The sequence below is a fragment of the Rhinolophus sinicus genome, chromosome 12 (genome assembly GCF_057876585.1).
Source record: "Rhinolophus sinicus isolate RSI-liver-muscle chromosome 12, RSI-T2T, whole genome shotgun sequence".
NCBI lineage: Eukaryota > Metazoa > Chordata > Mammalia > Chiroptera > Rhinolophidae > Rhinolophus > Rhinolophus sinicus.
The window spans coordinates 33,090,976-33,107,719 of record NC_142512.1 but is presented as its reverse complement, the minus strand read 5'-3'; positions in this window follow the sequence as shown (position 1 = coordinate 33,107,719).

The following is a 16,744-nucleotide window of genomic DNA, read 5'->3' as shown; positions in this document are numbered from 1 at the left end:
AGTTGTTTAAAAGATAGATGTACATCAGAGGTTTCACCTCCAGGGGCTGGGTTAGAAGTGCAGTTTTCTGAAAGGATACACACCCCCAGTTTCTAAGTGCTTCTCTATTGAGGTGCAAGGAAAATAACCCTAGTTATCTTTTCTTTCATCCTTAGATAAAAACCTCAGAAATTAGTGTGTGTGTGTGCCAATATTGGCTCCTTGGTTTTAATAAAGTTTTCTTGAAGGCAATGATATTGAGGGTGAATTCTGAAAACCTACTAAGCTTTATCAATGTGAGTGAGGAAGAAAACATCTAGGTAGAGGAAAGGATAAGAACAAAGATGCTGTCACCCACTCTGATCTCAAAATCTACTGAGAGAAAGACCTGGGAACAAGTAAGTGAAGATAAAAATATCAGCTTTATTCTTGATGAAGGCCATACCAAAGGAAGTGATGTGTATGTGTAGCCAGGTAACAGTTTTTGATACTCTCATAAGGTAGCATCCCAGTGATGCTAATATACCCCTGTGCACTCTTGGTATCCATGCCCTTATGTCATCCCCTCTCCTTGAATGTGGAATGAACATAGTGACTTGCCTCTAATTAGTAGAATATAGTAAGGAACATAGGATGTCAATTCCGAGATTGAGTAATAAAGAGAAGATCTGACTTGCATCTTTTACTCTACTCTTTCTCTTCCTGGCTCTTCTCAGCTTGCTTACCATGATGAAACAAGCTGTCTTGTTAAGAGTTGTCCTATTGGGGATGTGCACATAGAAAGGACTCGAGAGTGTTTTTTGATCAACAGCCAACAATGAGGTAAGTTGGGAAGTCAGCCTTGAGAAGACTGTTGTGCTGGCCAATGCCTTAATTTCAAGCCTCGGGAGACTGGGAAGCCAAATCTGGATTGCTTATCTACAAAAGTGTGACATAATAAATATTGTTAAATCACTGAGTTTGGGGTTAATTTGTTAGGCAGGGATACATAACAAACTTCTAGAGAGCACAGTCTTACCTGAAAAATAAAGTTCATGTATGAGGACAGAATCCTTATTACCAAGGAGAGACTGGGTCTGTAGGAAAACAAAAAACAGAAGCGGTGAAGCCACACATCCCTGTTTCTATTTCCCAAATCCACCAACTAGATAAGTATTTCCTCTCTATCCCCGGAAGTGTTATTCAAAGAGTACAATTGTCCAAACATGACCTTATGCTGCTTAGACAACAGCTAGCCAGAATCGAGGCGCTCCCCCTTTCTCCCAGCTAAAGGGAAAACCCCCGAGCTTAAATTACTGTGGGACTGGGACCACACTGTTACCTATCTAGAAGGTTATCATCCCACAGACTTCAAGTTCCAGGTGTAGAGTAGCTGACTTTTTCAGACAATATTATGAATAACAAGCTGTACAAATCCAGAACTGCCCAGTGCATTTCTCCATGGAGAAGGCCATTTTCTCATGCTTACCCTATAAGACAAAGAACTTATGGGGTTGTGGGGGGTGAGCAGGGAGTCCCTCCACTGGATCAGAACCTATTCTGGCTTTAGTAGATGCCCAGGCTGGCATGCCCCTCCTTGGGATAATGAAGAGACTGAGAACTACATGCATCCCTGTCTTGTTGTCTCAGGCTTATGAGATGTCTTTTCTCGATATAATTTATTTCATAATTCATGTTGTGTTAATTTATGGAATCTATTCCAACCTCTTGCATGACATCCCCTCACCTTTAGCAAGACGTAGAGTGAGAGACAGAAGATAGGTTAAAAGTTTCTTCTGTATTTTTCCATCCAGTACAGTGGAAATGTGTGGAGAGTTAAGCACCCTGCCCCCACCTCCCACACACACGCACATGCACACACACACACACACACACACACACACATGAAAGGTAGAGAAGTATGAAAAGATAAGACAGATTTGGGAAATACAAGTGGCTCTGCATGACAAGATAAAAAGGTAAGTTTATAGATATCATGTGGTGGAGGGCCAGAATGCCACATCAGTAGGGCCACCCTGTCGTGAACCTCCAGCTTGCCCAACCCAATAAGAGTGGTATCCCGAGGAGATGTACAATGCAGAGGCCCTAGCAGAACCCTTAGAGGACATCAGTCACTCATATTCCCGTCTCTCCCTTGACCTTTCTTATTTTAGGGATGACAGTTTTATAGACGCAAGCAAAAAAAATAAAAAAATAATAAAGTCTAAATGAGTCCAAGACCTGCCACCAGGGCACTGAATAGCTCCTTACCTTCCTGTTGTATTTGTGAGGCTGCTCAAAATAAATAGCAGGGTGATTCATTTGGAGCCTCTGAAAGTTGTCTGACAGTACTCTATTCCGGTGTCTGACTGAAGCTACTTATATCTTGTGTCACTTTCTGCAGTGACTCAGTTCCAAGCAAAGATTAATGTAGTTAGAGCATTCTGCAGAAATAGTAAATCACCCCTTGCAACTGATTGTGACTCTGGAGCTGCCCAGCCTGTGAGCTATTTATGTGGCTCTCCAATATTGCTTTCATAAACAGATATTGTTTCATTGGTTGCTAGTCATTGCTGCTGAAGTTAGAATAGGCTCAAGGCCGGTGGAATACCCAGCTTTGATTCAAACGAGCAAAAAGTTTGCAAAATGGACCAAACGTCAAGCTACTCCCTGTCTCAGACTTCTCTTATGATGATGGACTCCGAACACACACTGAATATATGTTTAAGAAGAGTTTGTATTCAAGCCCCCCACATATCAAATCTTATCTGAGCAGTCCCTTTCAGTAATCAATCCATTAAATTATTTAATTTTGCATTAAGTCTCTCTTTTGCTATATTGCCTGTGTTTAGCAGTGGTATTTTCCTGTGTCAAAATAAATGGCAGTCACACAAATAAATACCATTAGAAGAGTTACCAGGAAGACTAATCTTTCCTTGGTTCTTTTATGATCTATTCCCAGAAGATTGCATTTCTAGAAATTTTTAATTTTTAATTTATGATATCACAATCAATGCTTTACTGTTTGACTTTTAATCATTCAAACAGTCTTTCAGGGCTGTGATGGTGCAAGACCGAAAGCTCTTTAAGCACAGGTACCCTAGAAAAGTGTGCACCATGTGGGAGAGAAACAAAAGGACAACTGAACGGCAGACTTCAACAGTCTAACTGGACTACGTCTTTCTTGAGGTTTTCAGTGATGCTTATTTAGATGTGAGAAACTTTACTTAATGGTAACAGATAAGGAATTCACTTCATTGGAAGCCCTCATTGCTTTCTGTCTTGGATCAAGACTATTTTGAATTCCAACTTCTTTATTAGAGGCATTGCTTCCAAGAAAATATATATTTCAAGTACTCAACCAACCTCTGAAATAAACTTGAAAGAAATCATCCTTAGAAATAGCAACCTGAAATTGTCTGCACATCAGACATCCTTTCTTGCTTGGTTTTCCACAGTCAAGAGGCTAATGCATCATTCCTAGTCAGATGAAATGTCTTTAGCATGCTCTTCCGTCACTTAATATCTAAAAAGGCTTGGTGGCTGATTATCTAATATAGAAGTAGCATAACTAGCAGGTGAAGGAAAAACAGCTGCCTCGAGTAAACCACAAAGGACTTCAGAGAAATATTTAGCTCCATTTTATTACTCTTTTTCCCCCATATTGAAACATTTACATTTTTTTCTTTAAGTTTATTGGGGTGACAATTGTTGGTAAAGTTACATACATATCAGGAGTACAATTCTGTAATACATCATCTATATGTCATGTTGTGGGTTTACCACCCAGAGTCATTTCTCTTTCCATCACCATATATTTGATCCCTTTTACCCTCGTCTACCATTTGCCTCCCCCCTTACCGTCTGGTAACCTCTAAATATTGTCTGTGCCTATGAGTTTTTGTTTCTTCATTTGTTTGTCTTGTTCCTTTGTTGTTTTCAGTTTTATATACTGCATATCAGAGAAATCATATGGACACTTTGTTTGCTTCCATGTGTTGGCCACCATAAATAGAGCTGCAATCTACCCAAAAAATCTGAAAACATTTACCCGTAAAGATGTATGGGCTCCAATGTTCTTTGCAGCTCCATTTTATGACTCTTCTGACGTCACATCCTTTCACTCAGAGTCACTAAAGTCGTGCTCATCAACTGCTATCAGTTAAACATGTAATCTCTAAGTTTGCTTCCATTCTGCCATTCAATTTTCTCCCCAAAGTAAGTGCTTTTTCTTTTCTTCTCCATAGTTGCAGATATGTCCCATTCTTCATCCATGTCCACTAGGGGTTTGAAAAGGGGTGAACAGGGCTGGGGCATATCACATAGTGGGTACAGTGGATTTAAGGGAATATACCTCTTTTTCTTGGTTATAAAGTCTCAATTTAGGACCAAGTAGCATTAAAATTGTCAAAGTTCAACTGGCCAAGCACAAATCCCCTTGCCAATGCAAAAGACCTGGGCAGATTGTAGGACTAATGTGTGGGATCCAGAGACTAGGAAAGCTTCGGGTCAGGGTGACAAAGTAAGCAAGTGGAAAGTCACCTGAATTCCAGGTATACCAGACATCCCCAGAGGGATTTTATGTGGTAACTCATTTGTTCTGGACTGAATGTTTGTGCCCCACCCCCCAAATTCATATGTTGAAACCCTAATTGCCAGTGTGATAGAATTTAGAAATGGGCCTTTGGGAGGTAATTAGATCATGAGGGTAGAACTCTCATTATGGGATTTTAGTGCCCTTCTAGAAGAGACACACAGAGCTTGCTTTCTCTCTCCACTTTCCGCCATGTGAGAATACAAAGGAAATACGGCCATCTGTAAATCACGATGTGGGCCTTCACCAGACACTGGATCTGCTGGCACTGGTATCTTAATCTTAGATTTGCCAACCTTCAGAACGGTGAGAAATAAATGATAATTGTTTAAGTTACCCAGTCTATTGTAATTTGTTGTAGCATTCAAAACTGACTAAGATACCATTGGGTTTCATTTGTTTGTTGGTCTCATTTAAAGGACATGATAAACATTTATCTTTAGGAAATAGATACATCAGTTTTGTTTTTTTATAATCTATAATATGTTTTAATCATTTTAATTGTATTTAGCACATAGGGGAAGAGGAAAGCAGTCTTTAACATCCCTTTAGTCTTTTTTAAAAAAAAAACTTGGAACAGAAAGAATGAAACAGAAGTGTCCTTGAAAATTGCAAAGGCAGAAGAATTTTTAGGTGACAGCCTTACTTTTGTACTATCTGAGAATGATCCACTGCTCCAATATTACCCCCCAACAGCCACCAAGAAGTTAACGTACTTACCGCATAAAGTCTAAACAACCTGGCAATTTACAGCAGCCCTGTCCAGTTGGACTTTCTGCAATGTGGAAAATATTCTGAATCTTCACTATTCAATATATGGCTAAAAAGTACTTGAAAAATGACTAGAGCAGCTAAGTAAATAAATTTTAAAAATGTATTTTATTTCAGTTAATATAAATTTAAATATCTACTTGTATTGGACATATCAGACAGTGACCTCCTATAGTTTCAGCATGGTCTGCCTTCCCTCGTCAGAGAGATTTTTGAATTATTCATCCCAGACAGTCAGTTCCTCAGCATTTTTCTGGCTTATGAACCCAATTAGGATATCAGATCATATGGATTTATTTCACCTTTGATTCTCATTTGAGAAACATCTACCTTAAACACACACACACACACACACACACACACACACACACACACACACCCTTCTATCTTACTTCCCAACATGCTTATATAAAAACACACAGTAATAGCTTTTAATGCTGAAAAAACCCATAAACTTCAAAGGATGTCTTATGGTGTCTAGGCAGCTAAGGTTTTCACTCCTGTTTATTTTGACCAAAGCTATTACTGTCACAACCAACTTTTATGCAGTAGCCTTATCTTCTAAAATAGCTATAAATACTAGCAAATCATATGGAAAATTGAGCTTGTGCAGAAAGCTACAGAAGAAACTAATAAGAAACAAGACTTTGAAAAAAACCGGGGTCTGACAATTAAGTTTGTGAACTCATCCTAGAAAAAGTGCTACATACCTCATTGCTGAATATCACTACAGTCACTTTCGAAGTACTCCCCTTGGGAAGCTATGCACCAATGCCAGTGCCTAGTCCACCCTTCAAAGCAATTTTGGAACTCTTTTTCTGGAATGGCCATCAGAGCTGTCTTCATATTACCCTTGATGTTCTGAAAGGCATCCAAATGTCTTCCTTTATCTTTGTGTCAAGAAAGAAGTCACTGGGGGCCAGATCAGGTGAGTAGGGAGGGTGTTCCAATACAGTTGTTTGTTTACTGGCTGAAACCTCCCTCACAGACAGTGCCATGTGAGCTGGGGCATTGTCATGATGCAAGAGCCATGAATTATTGGTGAAAAGTTCAAGTCGTCTAACTTTTTCATGCAGCATTTTCAGCACTTCCAAATAGTCAACATGGTTAACTGTTTGTCCAGTTGGTACAAATTCATAATGAATAATCCCTCTGATATCAAAAAAGGTTAGCAACATCGATGCAACAACTTCACAAACTTAATTGTCAGACCTCGTATATGATTCATCATGGATGTAGCTGGAGAGACATCAGGACTAAGGGAACCGGTACACTCCTAAGGGTTACAAAAGCCTCCTGTTCTGATTCCACCATTTACTAGCTGTGTGGCGAGTTAATAAACCTCTGGCCAAAAGGTTCAGGCCAAGTTAATGAACTTCTCTAAGCCTGAGATTCCTTACCTGTAAAAGAAGATATTCATTCCCGACTCCTAAAATCATTGTGAAAATTAAATAAGATAATATATGCAAATAGCTTAGTACGTAGTAGATTACCTTTAAGGCAAATACTTTGAAGCAACTGAAAATTAATGGAAGCTATGTATGTTCCCCAAATATTCAATCAATCAGACATATCTGTGAAATAAGACTTTGTAAGTAGGCTCTACAAAACCAGGGTATCTCCAGGCCCCAGGCAGATGGCCACATTCTGAGGGGGGGAAAAAACTTCATTTTCAGAAAAATCCTCTTTGGTTGGTACCTTCATTATGGTTTGGCAAAATGCCACTTACAACAGATGGCTATGAATACAAGCAACCAAAGAGGCTGTGCTTATACCCCAGTGTTGGCATATGGCACCAGAGTCTCACCAGGCTGTCCAGCAGCTGCTGTGCGCTTTCCCCACCTGCAGGTACCAAGCTCTGCCAAGAGAGTCCAAGTCAGACAAGAACCTGCCATCAGGTGGTTCTCCTGGATCAGAAACCACACCTATTACCTTTTGAGCACGAGGAGCCCCTTTCCAAATCTTTCTTTCCCAAACTCCCTGGGAACGAAAGAGCTATTTAACCATTCAAGTGCGTCCACTCTTTCATCAACATGGAGGAGACAGCAATCCCAGTTAAAAAATAAATAAAAGTGGATAGGGAGGTATTTAAATTTAACTCAACAATTTACTTGCTGTTAAATAAAGTTATTTAACCTCTTTGATCCTTAGGTACTTCCTTTTTAAGTGGACATAAACAGTAGTTGCAAGTAATTTGCCTCGGGAATAACGAGGCAAAGAACAGTTGTGCGGGTCATGGTGGTATCAGCAGTTGTTCTAGTAGTAATAATAGCATTATTGAACTGTTATGTGAGATCGACTGTTTATTGTATAATGAGATACAGTTCTAAATGCTTGACAAGTGTTAGCTATTTAATCCTACAGCCACCTCCAGCTGCCCGACATATATATTTTTTGAAATAGAGGAGGAAATTGAGGCAGAATGCATTTACATAACTTGCCCACAATTATGAAGTCAGAAAGGTGGGGAGTGGCAATGAAATCCCATGCAGTCTGGCTCCGGAGCCTGCATACTTAAGCATGACTGCAGGTCTTAAGAGAATGGTAACTATTTTTATGGGGGGAAAAAGATCCATAGGAAATTGAGTATGTTAATGAAATCTCCATTGGTGAAAAGCAAATGACAGCTATAGGGTCTGTGAATAATTTCTAACTGGCACTTCTTGCTTAGGTAGGAGAATTTATGAAGGGAAAAATAATTCAAAGTCACTCCTTTTTATGGGAACCCAGAAACAGTGTTATAAAAGTCAATATCATTACAGGCATATTACAAAGAAGCAGTATAATTTAAGCAGTCAGGCAAATCCTGAAAGAATGGTTTTTATATTTTAATTGCTGACAGAATAAATTTAGTTAATGGGTTTTATATTCTTAAATTTACATTTGATGCTAATCCTAGTCTGTATTTATATGTGATTTCACATACAGCACATTAAACACAGCCTAATCTGATAAAATTGATTTTATTAAATCTGGTAAAAAATGTGAGACATCAGATTGGTCTCACGTGTATATTTGAAACCTGTTTTCATCAGGTAGATTTCTGTTTTTCCTCCTATCAAATACCATATAGACCTAGGGAGAGGAATATCAATTGAGAACTACAGCAAAGTTAAAAGCAGATTCCTTTAGATTGATTTTTAAACTTATAGAAAGAAAATGTCTTCATTGTACTCACTTTGAACATTTAGAACATGCAACATTTTTTTTTTTATTCTATAAATGCAACAAGTCCTACAATATATACTTTGGTTCAGTATTAAACATGTAGTAAGAAAGAATGTTCGGAGACGGGGGACAAATTGAGATAGAAACACATACAATTAGGCAAAGGGACATCAACAGATAAAGAATAGGGAACAGATGAACGAAAGAAGATGGACAAGAAACACAAAGAAGAGAGACTCCTCAGCCTCCCTGAATTATGTTCTTTTTTTCATTTCAGTTCTGCTTGGGTTCTCCCTTCCTATGCCATGGCTCAGCAAGGACCAGATAGAAACCTAGGTCAGTGTAGGGCCATGTTACATAATTTTCTTCTCTCAGGTATCTCAGTCCTGTTTTACCTCTTACCTAATATCTGTACAGACTTGCATCATACACTTTAAGTAGTTTTATAGATATTTATGTGGAAAGCTATGGTGGGCTGAATAATGGCTCCCCAAAGATGCCTGTGTCCTAATCCCTGGATCCTTTGAATATGTTACCTGATGTGACAAAAGGGAATTTGCAGATGTGAATGAACTAAGGATTTTGAGATGGGGAGATTATCCAGGATTATGTGGGCGGGTCCAGATTCCAGTGTAATCTCAGGGTCTCTATGAGAGAGAAAGAGGAAGGTCAGAGTCAGACATGGAGATGTGACAATGGAAGCAGAGGCCAGAACAGTACAGGGCCAGGTGCTGAGGAACGTGGGCTGCCATTAGAAGCTGGAGAAGCTAAGGGGACAGATTCTCCTCTGGAGCCTCTAGAAGAATGTGGACTTGCTCAGTAGTTCGGACTCCTGATCCCCAGTACTGCACGATAATAATTTGTATTCTTCTAAGTCACTAAATGTGTAGTAATTTATTACAGAAACAATAGAAAACTAATATTAGGAACATGAGTCAAGTAGCAATTCTCCATCACTGCAGAATGTAGAAATCCATGCTTATAGATTTTTTTAAGTGTTCTTTTTACACCAAATCTTAAGAATCGATGCAGTATGGATAAACTGCAACAGTATTCCAAAGGGGAGAAAAGGGTCAGAGCTATGGGTGTTTGGCCAGAAAAAAAAAGTGGCAATACCTAAAAGAAACTTACTTTATTTGTTCAAGAAATATTCTCATTGAAAGATTCCACCGAGGATACACAAAGCTGAAAAGTGGTTCCCTGCGAACAAATTTTAAAAATCAAGATAATCTTTAAAATCATAACTATCCTTGACTCCATCCAAGAGTTAGGGTTGTAGGACCAACAACTTGCCTGAAACTGAAGGAAATATAAGCACGTCCAACAAAAAACAGAACAAAGTTACTAGCTCACCTCCAGAAGAGTGTGAAAGGAAGGTGAGGCTGGCATACAATTGGTGAGAACAATTCAGCTAAAATTATTAATTGCTAAAGGCCACGTGTGGGCTGGTATGAAAGTATAGAGCCAGGGAGATTCAGACACATGGGGAGACCACACCCACTAGCAGACTGTTCTCCACGGACCTTCATGGAGGGTTCAGGAGAAAGACTGGGGACAAGGCAGAAGGTCCAGAGAAATCCTCCTTCTATGGTTCAAGCCTGGAAGAAGGGAGAGACCAATACCACAGAAAAGGCATGCAATCTTACATAAACATTTATTCCCTACAGAGAAAAGAAAAAATAAACTAGCGTTAAGTGGGTGAGAGAAACACAACAAACTCTGTCATTCCAAAGGCACAGACCCATTGCAGCTAGGGAAAACTAAAGGAGAAAGAGGGCGAGAGAGAGAGAGAGAGAGAGAGAGAGAGAGAGAGAGAGAGAGAGACAGAGAGAGAGAGAGAGAGAGAGAGAGAGACAGAGACAGAGAGAGACAGAGAGAGAGAGAGAGAGAGACAGAGAGAGAGAGAGAGAGAGACAGAGAGAGAGAGAGAGAGAGAGACAGAGAGAGAGAGAGAGAGAGAGAGAGAAATCACATGTCCCCATGTCCCTTTTCCTTTTGGAGAGGACCAGTTAATCATAATCATCCTGGGCACAGACCATTAAGAGTCTCTTACCACTAGGGGAAGGAGAAAGATCATTGAGGACCAGGAATACAGGGGCTGCAGGGTGTGAGAAAGTGGAGATTCTCAGAGGCACAGACACGCAGGGAAGCCTTAAAGCTGAGTGTGGAGCAAAATTATAGAGGAAAATAATCTGGCAAATCATCCCACACTTTAAGCATGAGGTAAAGCTAGAGGAATATGAAATGGATGGCACACTGGAGATAACCATAGCAACAATAAAACTCAAACCTTGCTCAACTCCCGACAAGACTGAACTAACCTCCCCAGACCCCCAGTAACAGCCTAGTGAAAGGTAGCCTGTAAAGGAAAGCTACATACATTCAAAAAAACAAAAATTACATTTGTAGAAAGTAGAGAAAATTGATGAAATCAAAAAACTCTTCCTTTGATACGATCGATAATTCTTTAAAAAAAAAAAAATCTAAGCAGCCTGATCAGGGAAAAACCAAAGCAGACAAACACTATCAACATCAGATAAGAAAAATGTAATACAATTATAAACAGTACAGCTATTACAAGAAAAGTAAAGGAATATATGTCTTCATGTCAAAAAATCCAACAATTTAGATAAAATGAACAAATTCGTTGGAAGATACAAACTTCCAAAGCTCACTCAAAAAGAAAAAGATAATTTGAAAAATCTAAACGTATAAGACTTCTAGATGAATATTTAGGAGAAAATTTTTGTAACCTTGGTTTAGATTCTTTAGATACAACACCAGAAACACAATTCATAACATCAATTATAAATTGGACTTCATAAAAAATTTTTACTCTTCAAAAGACATTATTAAGAGGGTAAAAAATCATAGAGTAGAAGAAAAATATTTGCAAATTACATACGTGATCTGATTCCATTTATATCACATTTTGGAAAAGGCATAACTATGGAAACAGAAAAAAAGATTATTGGTTGCCAGAGGTTTGAGGTGGAGAGAGAATGTGAATATAGCCTCTTCTACTGGTTGATTATGGTGTTTGTTACATGACTTCATGTATTTATCAAATCTCAGAACTGTACACCAAAGAGGGTGAATTTTACTGTGTGTAAATTGTACCTCAATAAAACCAAGTAAAAATAAAAAGAGATTCTCATTTGATCTACAGAGATATACAAGGCAGATAAAATCCTTGTCATTTTAGTGTATTAAGTGATACTGGAGAAAGTAGACATTGGAAAAATACATAATATAATCTCATTTGGCTGATAGATATAATTTCATTTGGCAGAGGTATTTATACTAATGAGTGCAATAAGAGAAAATAGGGCAGGCTAAACCAGTGTGCTTCCCAAACTCATTCATGTAATGGCAAATAGTAAATAGTAACACTTGATATTTAATAGCACATTGAGTTAAGTAAACTAAGTCTATTCCTAGTCAGAGGGAATTGATGATAGCTTGGGGACAGGGGGATATAGTGTCCCCAGGCATTGTCTGCCCATCCCAACACGTAGGAAGATCAGTACTTAGCTCCTGTCACAATTCATGGCACACAGACTAAAAAATTCTGGTGTAAGGGAATACATTGAGAGTTGGCTTCTCTTTTAGACAGGTACTCAGGTGGGACCTCTGGAGATCTAACATTTGAATGAAGACCTAGATGAAGAAAGCAAGTCCTGAAATATCTGGGGGCTGATTATTCCAAACAAAGAAAGAGCAATCACAAAGGAACTTGTTCCCGAGAAAGGAATACATTTGAAAAGTTAGAGAAAGAGCAAGGGTTGTGGGGATGGATAGGCGTGAGCAATAGGAAGTGTGACAGAGGTTAGAAGGTGGGATCAGAGAGGCGGTCAAGAGCCAGATCATTCAGATCTTAGAGACCATGATAAGATATTTGGAGTTTATTCATATATATAGAATGAAACCATTAGAGTGTTTTGAGCAAGTGAATAATGTGACCATATTTATAGTTTTAAATGATCAATATGATTTATGGGTCAAGACTGTTTAAGGGGTCAGAAGTCAAAGCAAAGAGATCAGTGAGGTAGCTAGTATATATTAGTCCAGGTGAAAGACAAGAAAGGCTTAGTTTAGCGTTATTAGCTGGGAAATGAGTAAAAACTGACCAGTTTAGGAAAATGACCTGAAACTATCCTGGAGATTAGATATAGGTGTGAGGGGGAAAATGGCATTAAATGCTTCCTAGATTTTTGGTCTGAATAACTGAGTGACCGGTGATACCATTTAGTGACATGGGTAAAAGCATGTTGGATTTGTTTTTTGATATTTTAATTTGACATGCCTATTAGATATCTGTGGGATGGTGTGACATAGGCAGCTGGATATAGAAAATATAAATTTGAAGGTCATCAATATGTAACTATGTGTTTGTTTATTTATTTAAGCCATAGGAGTAGATGAGATCTCCCAACAAAGAGAATACAGACCAAGAAGAAAAGTCAGAGCCAAGCACTGAGTTCTCCATACTTCAAAATTTTGAAGACAAATCATATTTAGAGCCAAAAACAGACCGTAAAATTAGTAGACAGCAGAATAAGAAACACCAGATAAGCCTGGTGTCCCAGGAGTCCGATGAACAGACATGTTTTCAAAAGGATAAAGTAGCCAACTAAATAAAATGCTGGAGAGCATTCATGTATTATGAAAACTGAGACAAACAGTGGATTTAACAAGATGTAGGTCACAGTGACCTTGACAGTGGAGTAATGGGAACAAAAAACGTGACTGGAGTGGATTAAAATGACAATGGGGAGTGGACTCAGTGAGTGTAGCTTTTGAGGCACATCCTCTCAAGGGAGCAGAGAGGAACACGGTACAAGGGTAGATATTGCAACATGTTTAATGCATGGGAATGAGTTGATAGGGAACCAAAAAATAACACTAATTATGCAGGAGAGAGCAGGGTTAATTCCAAAGACTAAGTGAGTTGTCAAGGGGGATAGCATTCAGTCTGCAAGTATAAGAGTAGGAACAGCTCACCTATTATGGAAAAAAAAGAAAAAGAAGTTGGGGAAAAAACTAAGTGCATATCAATGACTGGGAGACTGACTAGTCAAAGACAGGAAGTTCAAGGCAAAGATGTGCCTGAGAATGATAGAAAAAAATCAAAAACAGGGGGTTCAGTTGAATAGTGAATAGAGTCCTGCAGGGCGGAAGTTGTGTGCACTTAATTTTTTACAGGCCTATTTTACAGTGTAAATTTAGTAATTCACTATGTACCTGTTCAGAGTAGGGAATTTTCTAGAAACTTCACAATGACTTTGAACAAAGGGCAAAAATTTCCCCATTACTTCCAAAAACGCCTGAGTAGACATGGTTTTAGATGAATAAGTGACACGAATTGCACTACATCCTACATCTATTACCTTCTGTAAATTTTAGGGGAAAGGATAAGGTCACAGAGGGTTCTGGATGTCTGACTTCCACAAAAATCTGCTTTTTTTTTTCCTTACAAAATATTATATTAAGAGTTTTAGGACCTCTGATTTGAGGTCGAGTATGGCAAATAGTCTAGATTCAGTCTTCTCTAATTTCTTAATAAATTTCTTATTAAAACCTCTCAATAAAAAAAAAATAAAATCTCTCTTCTTTCTAGGAATTGATGCCTTCATCTGGGGAAATTATATCCCTTCTCTCACTAAAAATGAGTAGTTTTAATAAGATTTGCAAACCTTTCTGAGGCCCTAGAAGGGTTAGTGGTATTAGGAGAGAGGAAGAAAACAGAGTTGGTTGGATATGATTCAAGCAGAGTATTATCTAGTAGGAGTTTTCAAATTAGAATACATTTTAAAATATTTTTTTCTATGGCAACAGAATTGGGAAATGTGAGGCTGAGAACAGACAGGCTCACTGAGAACACTGATATGAGAGAATAAGTCCGACGAGGGAGAAGCAGAGATGAAGAATGAAGATGGAGTCCTGATAACATTCAGCCCGTGGCTCAAGGATCCCCACGTTCATGAGCTTTGTTTATATGAAATAATAGATCTCCACTTTTCCCTAAGTCAATAATAGACTCCATTTTATCAACAAAAAGTCTTGGCTAATGTAAACATGGCTCCCTACAAAAAGAAGTGATTGCAAGTGACATACACATCCACAGGGGAATCTGTGATACGAAATAGTAAAGTCATTATTGAGACCAACATCTATTATTTCAAGGATGCAGATATTGGGTTCATTATCACTGAAGCTTTAGAGGATTTCGTAGAATAATATAGGTGCTGGAGTCTGTTGGCTCCTTCTGATATCCCTCAGTACGGGGAAGATAAGCCAGCACCACTGAATGCAGACAGAGAAGGGCGGGTTTCCATTTTGCTCACTTTTTAGACCATAGCCGATGATCCCAGCCAAACAAACATCAGAGAATCATGTGCCGATTACATTGCATGAGCTACATTTTCCTCTACATGCTAAACAAATGTGCTACTCAGACGTGTAGATACCAGGAGAGCCAGAGGGATTGGCAAAGCCCGATCGCAGAGGACATCTACCAAGCACACCCTGCCAGGCAGAGGTAATAAGACCTCACTCTAAACTGCACTGATAGAATTGGAAGCAGCCTAGGGGCAGAGAGCAGATTAGCTCTCTGTCAGCATCCCATCAAAGCAGAAGCAGAGGCTGAGGCAAAGAGGAGAGCTCCTGAGCCAAGTCTGTAAGTACACACGCAAGTTCCCCAGGCCTGTTACTATTTCAAAGAGCGAGTGAGGTAAATAGAGTCAACATAAAAGGTTATGGCTAAGCATTATTTTGTAATTTGCCATCTGCCCACTGAAGCTCATATAATGGAATCATCTCACGTTTCAGTTGGGTTTGAGAAGATTGGATTGCCAGAAAACCTCACACACGCCAAGGTATACATATAATTGATCTCCCCCAGCACAAGGCAATCCCTAGACTTGTCTATGCTCAGCAAAGACACTGGGCTGATGAATGCATAAAGTGTGCTCTCAGGCTGTACGACTAATATGACAGCTACACACCCTTTGTGGTTATTATATTTAAATTTATTAAAATTTAAAAATTTAAAGATTCCATTCCTTGGTCACATGAACCATATTTCAAGTGTACATGTGGCTAGTGGCTAACACATCAGTTAGTGCCAAAGATCTGTTCTATCTCTTGGATAACACTGCTGTAGAAAATAAATGACCAAACCTCGGGATGCCTGAAAACAATGGGAGACGGCACATGAAATTTCCTGCCCAGGATAACCACGTTGGCTCACCAAACAACTCACAATGGAGACAGGAAATTTTAACAGCAGTGGCCCCACCATCTAAGACCTTCTAGCCCCATTGTTTACAAGACTACCCCAGTCCAGTGGATTGTGATATATTGTGTTCTGGAGTGGTGACCATTACAGGCTACTTCTGCTATCCCTCCTTTATAATTGAGAGATCTTTGAATTTCTTTTTTAATTTTCTCGACTATTAAATACTTAGGAGGTAACGCAAAGTCAGAAGGCAAAGAGTAATGATGTATAATTAGAATACAAGAAAGGCGAAAGAATTGGCAACAAGAATTTAATCTAACACAGAGAAGGTATGGAGACCGAAGGGGCAAAAAGTCTTACCATGGTCACTGACCATTACTATATCACCAAGAAACAGAGAATTCTACATATTCCATTATTGCGGGACTGTCAGAGTTTTCTGATAAGTTAACCCCAATCAGTCAGCATTTACGAATGGGCCCAGCCATTAGAAAATGGAAATTCAAATAGAATTAATATCTAGAAAAAGAGAGGTACTGGAGAAAATAGAGAGCAATTGAGAGAGCGAGAAAGAGAGAGAGAGGGAGGGAGGGAGGGAGGGAAGGAGGGAGGGAGGGAGGGAGGGAGGGAAGGAGGGAGGGAGGGAGGGAGGGAGGGAGAGAGAGAGAACAGAAAATAAAGAAAACAAAACAAAAAAGGAAAAGGGGAAAAAAAGGAAATATAAGACCACTTATGGAGACTTGAGCAGAAAAATAGATTTCCAGAAACATATAATTATGCATTTATAATTTAAAAATACAGTTGATACACAGAAATAATATTCACTACTAAAATCTGAATTAGTAATCTAGAAGACAAGTAGAAGAAAGATCTCAAAGAAGATAGCATAAATACAAAGTAATGAAATAATAGGGAAAAAGGGTCAGATACTTCAGTGCATTTATAGAAAGCATAATTGATCATTTTTTTTTAATATTGCAGGAGAATAAAAAGGAATAGATGGGCAAAAGACT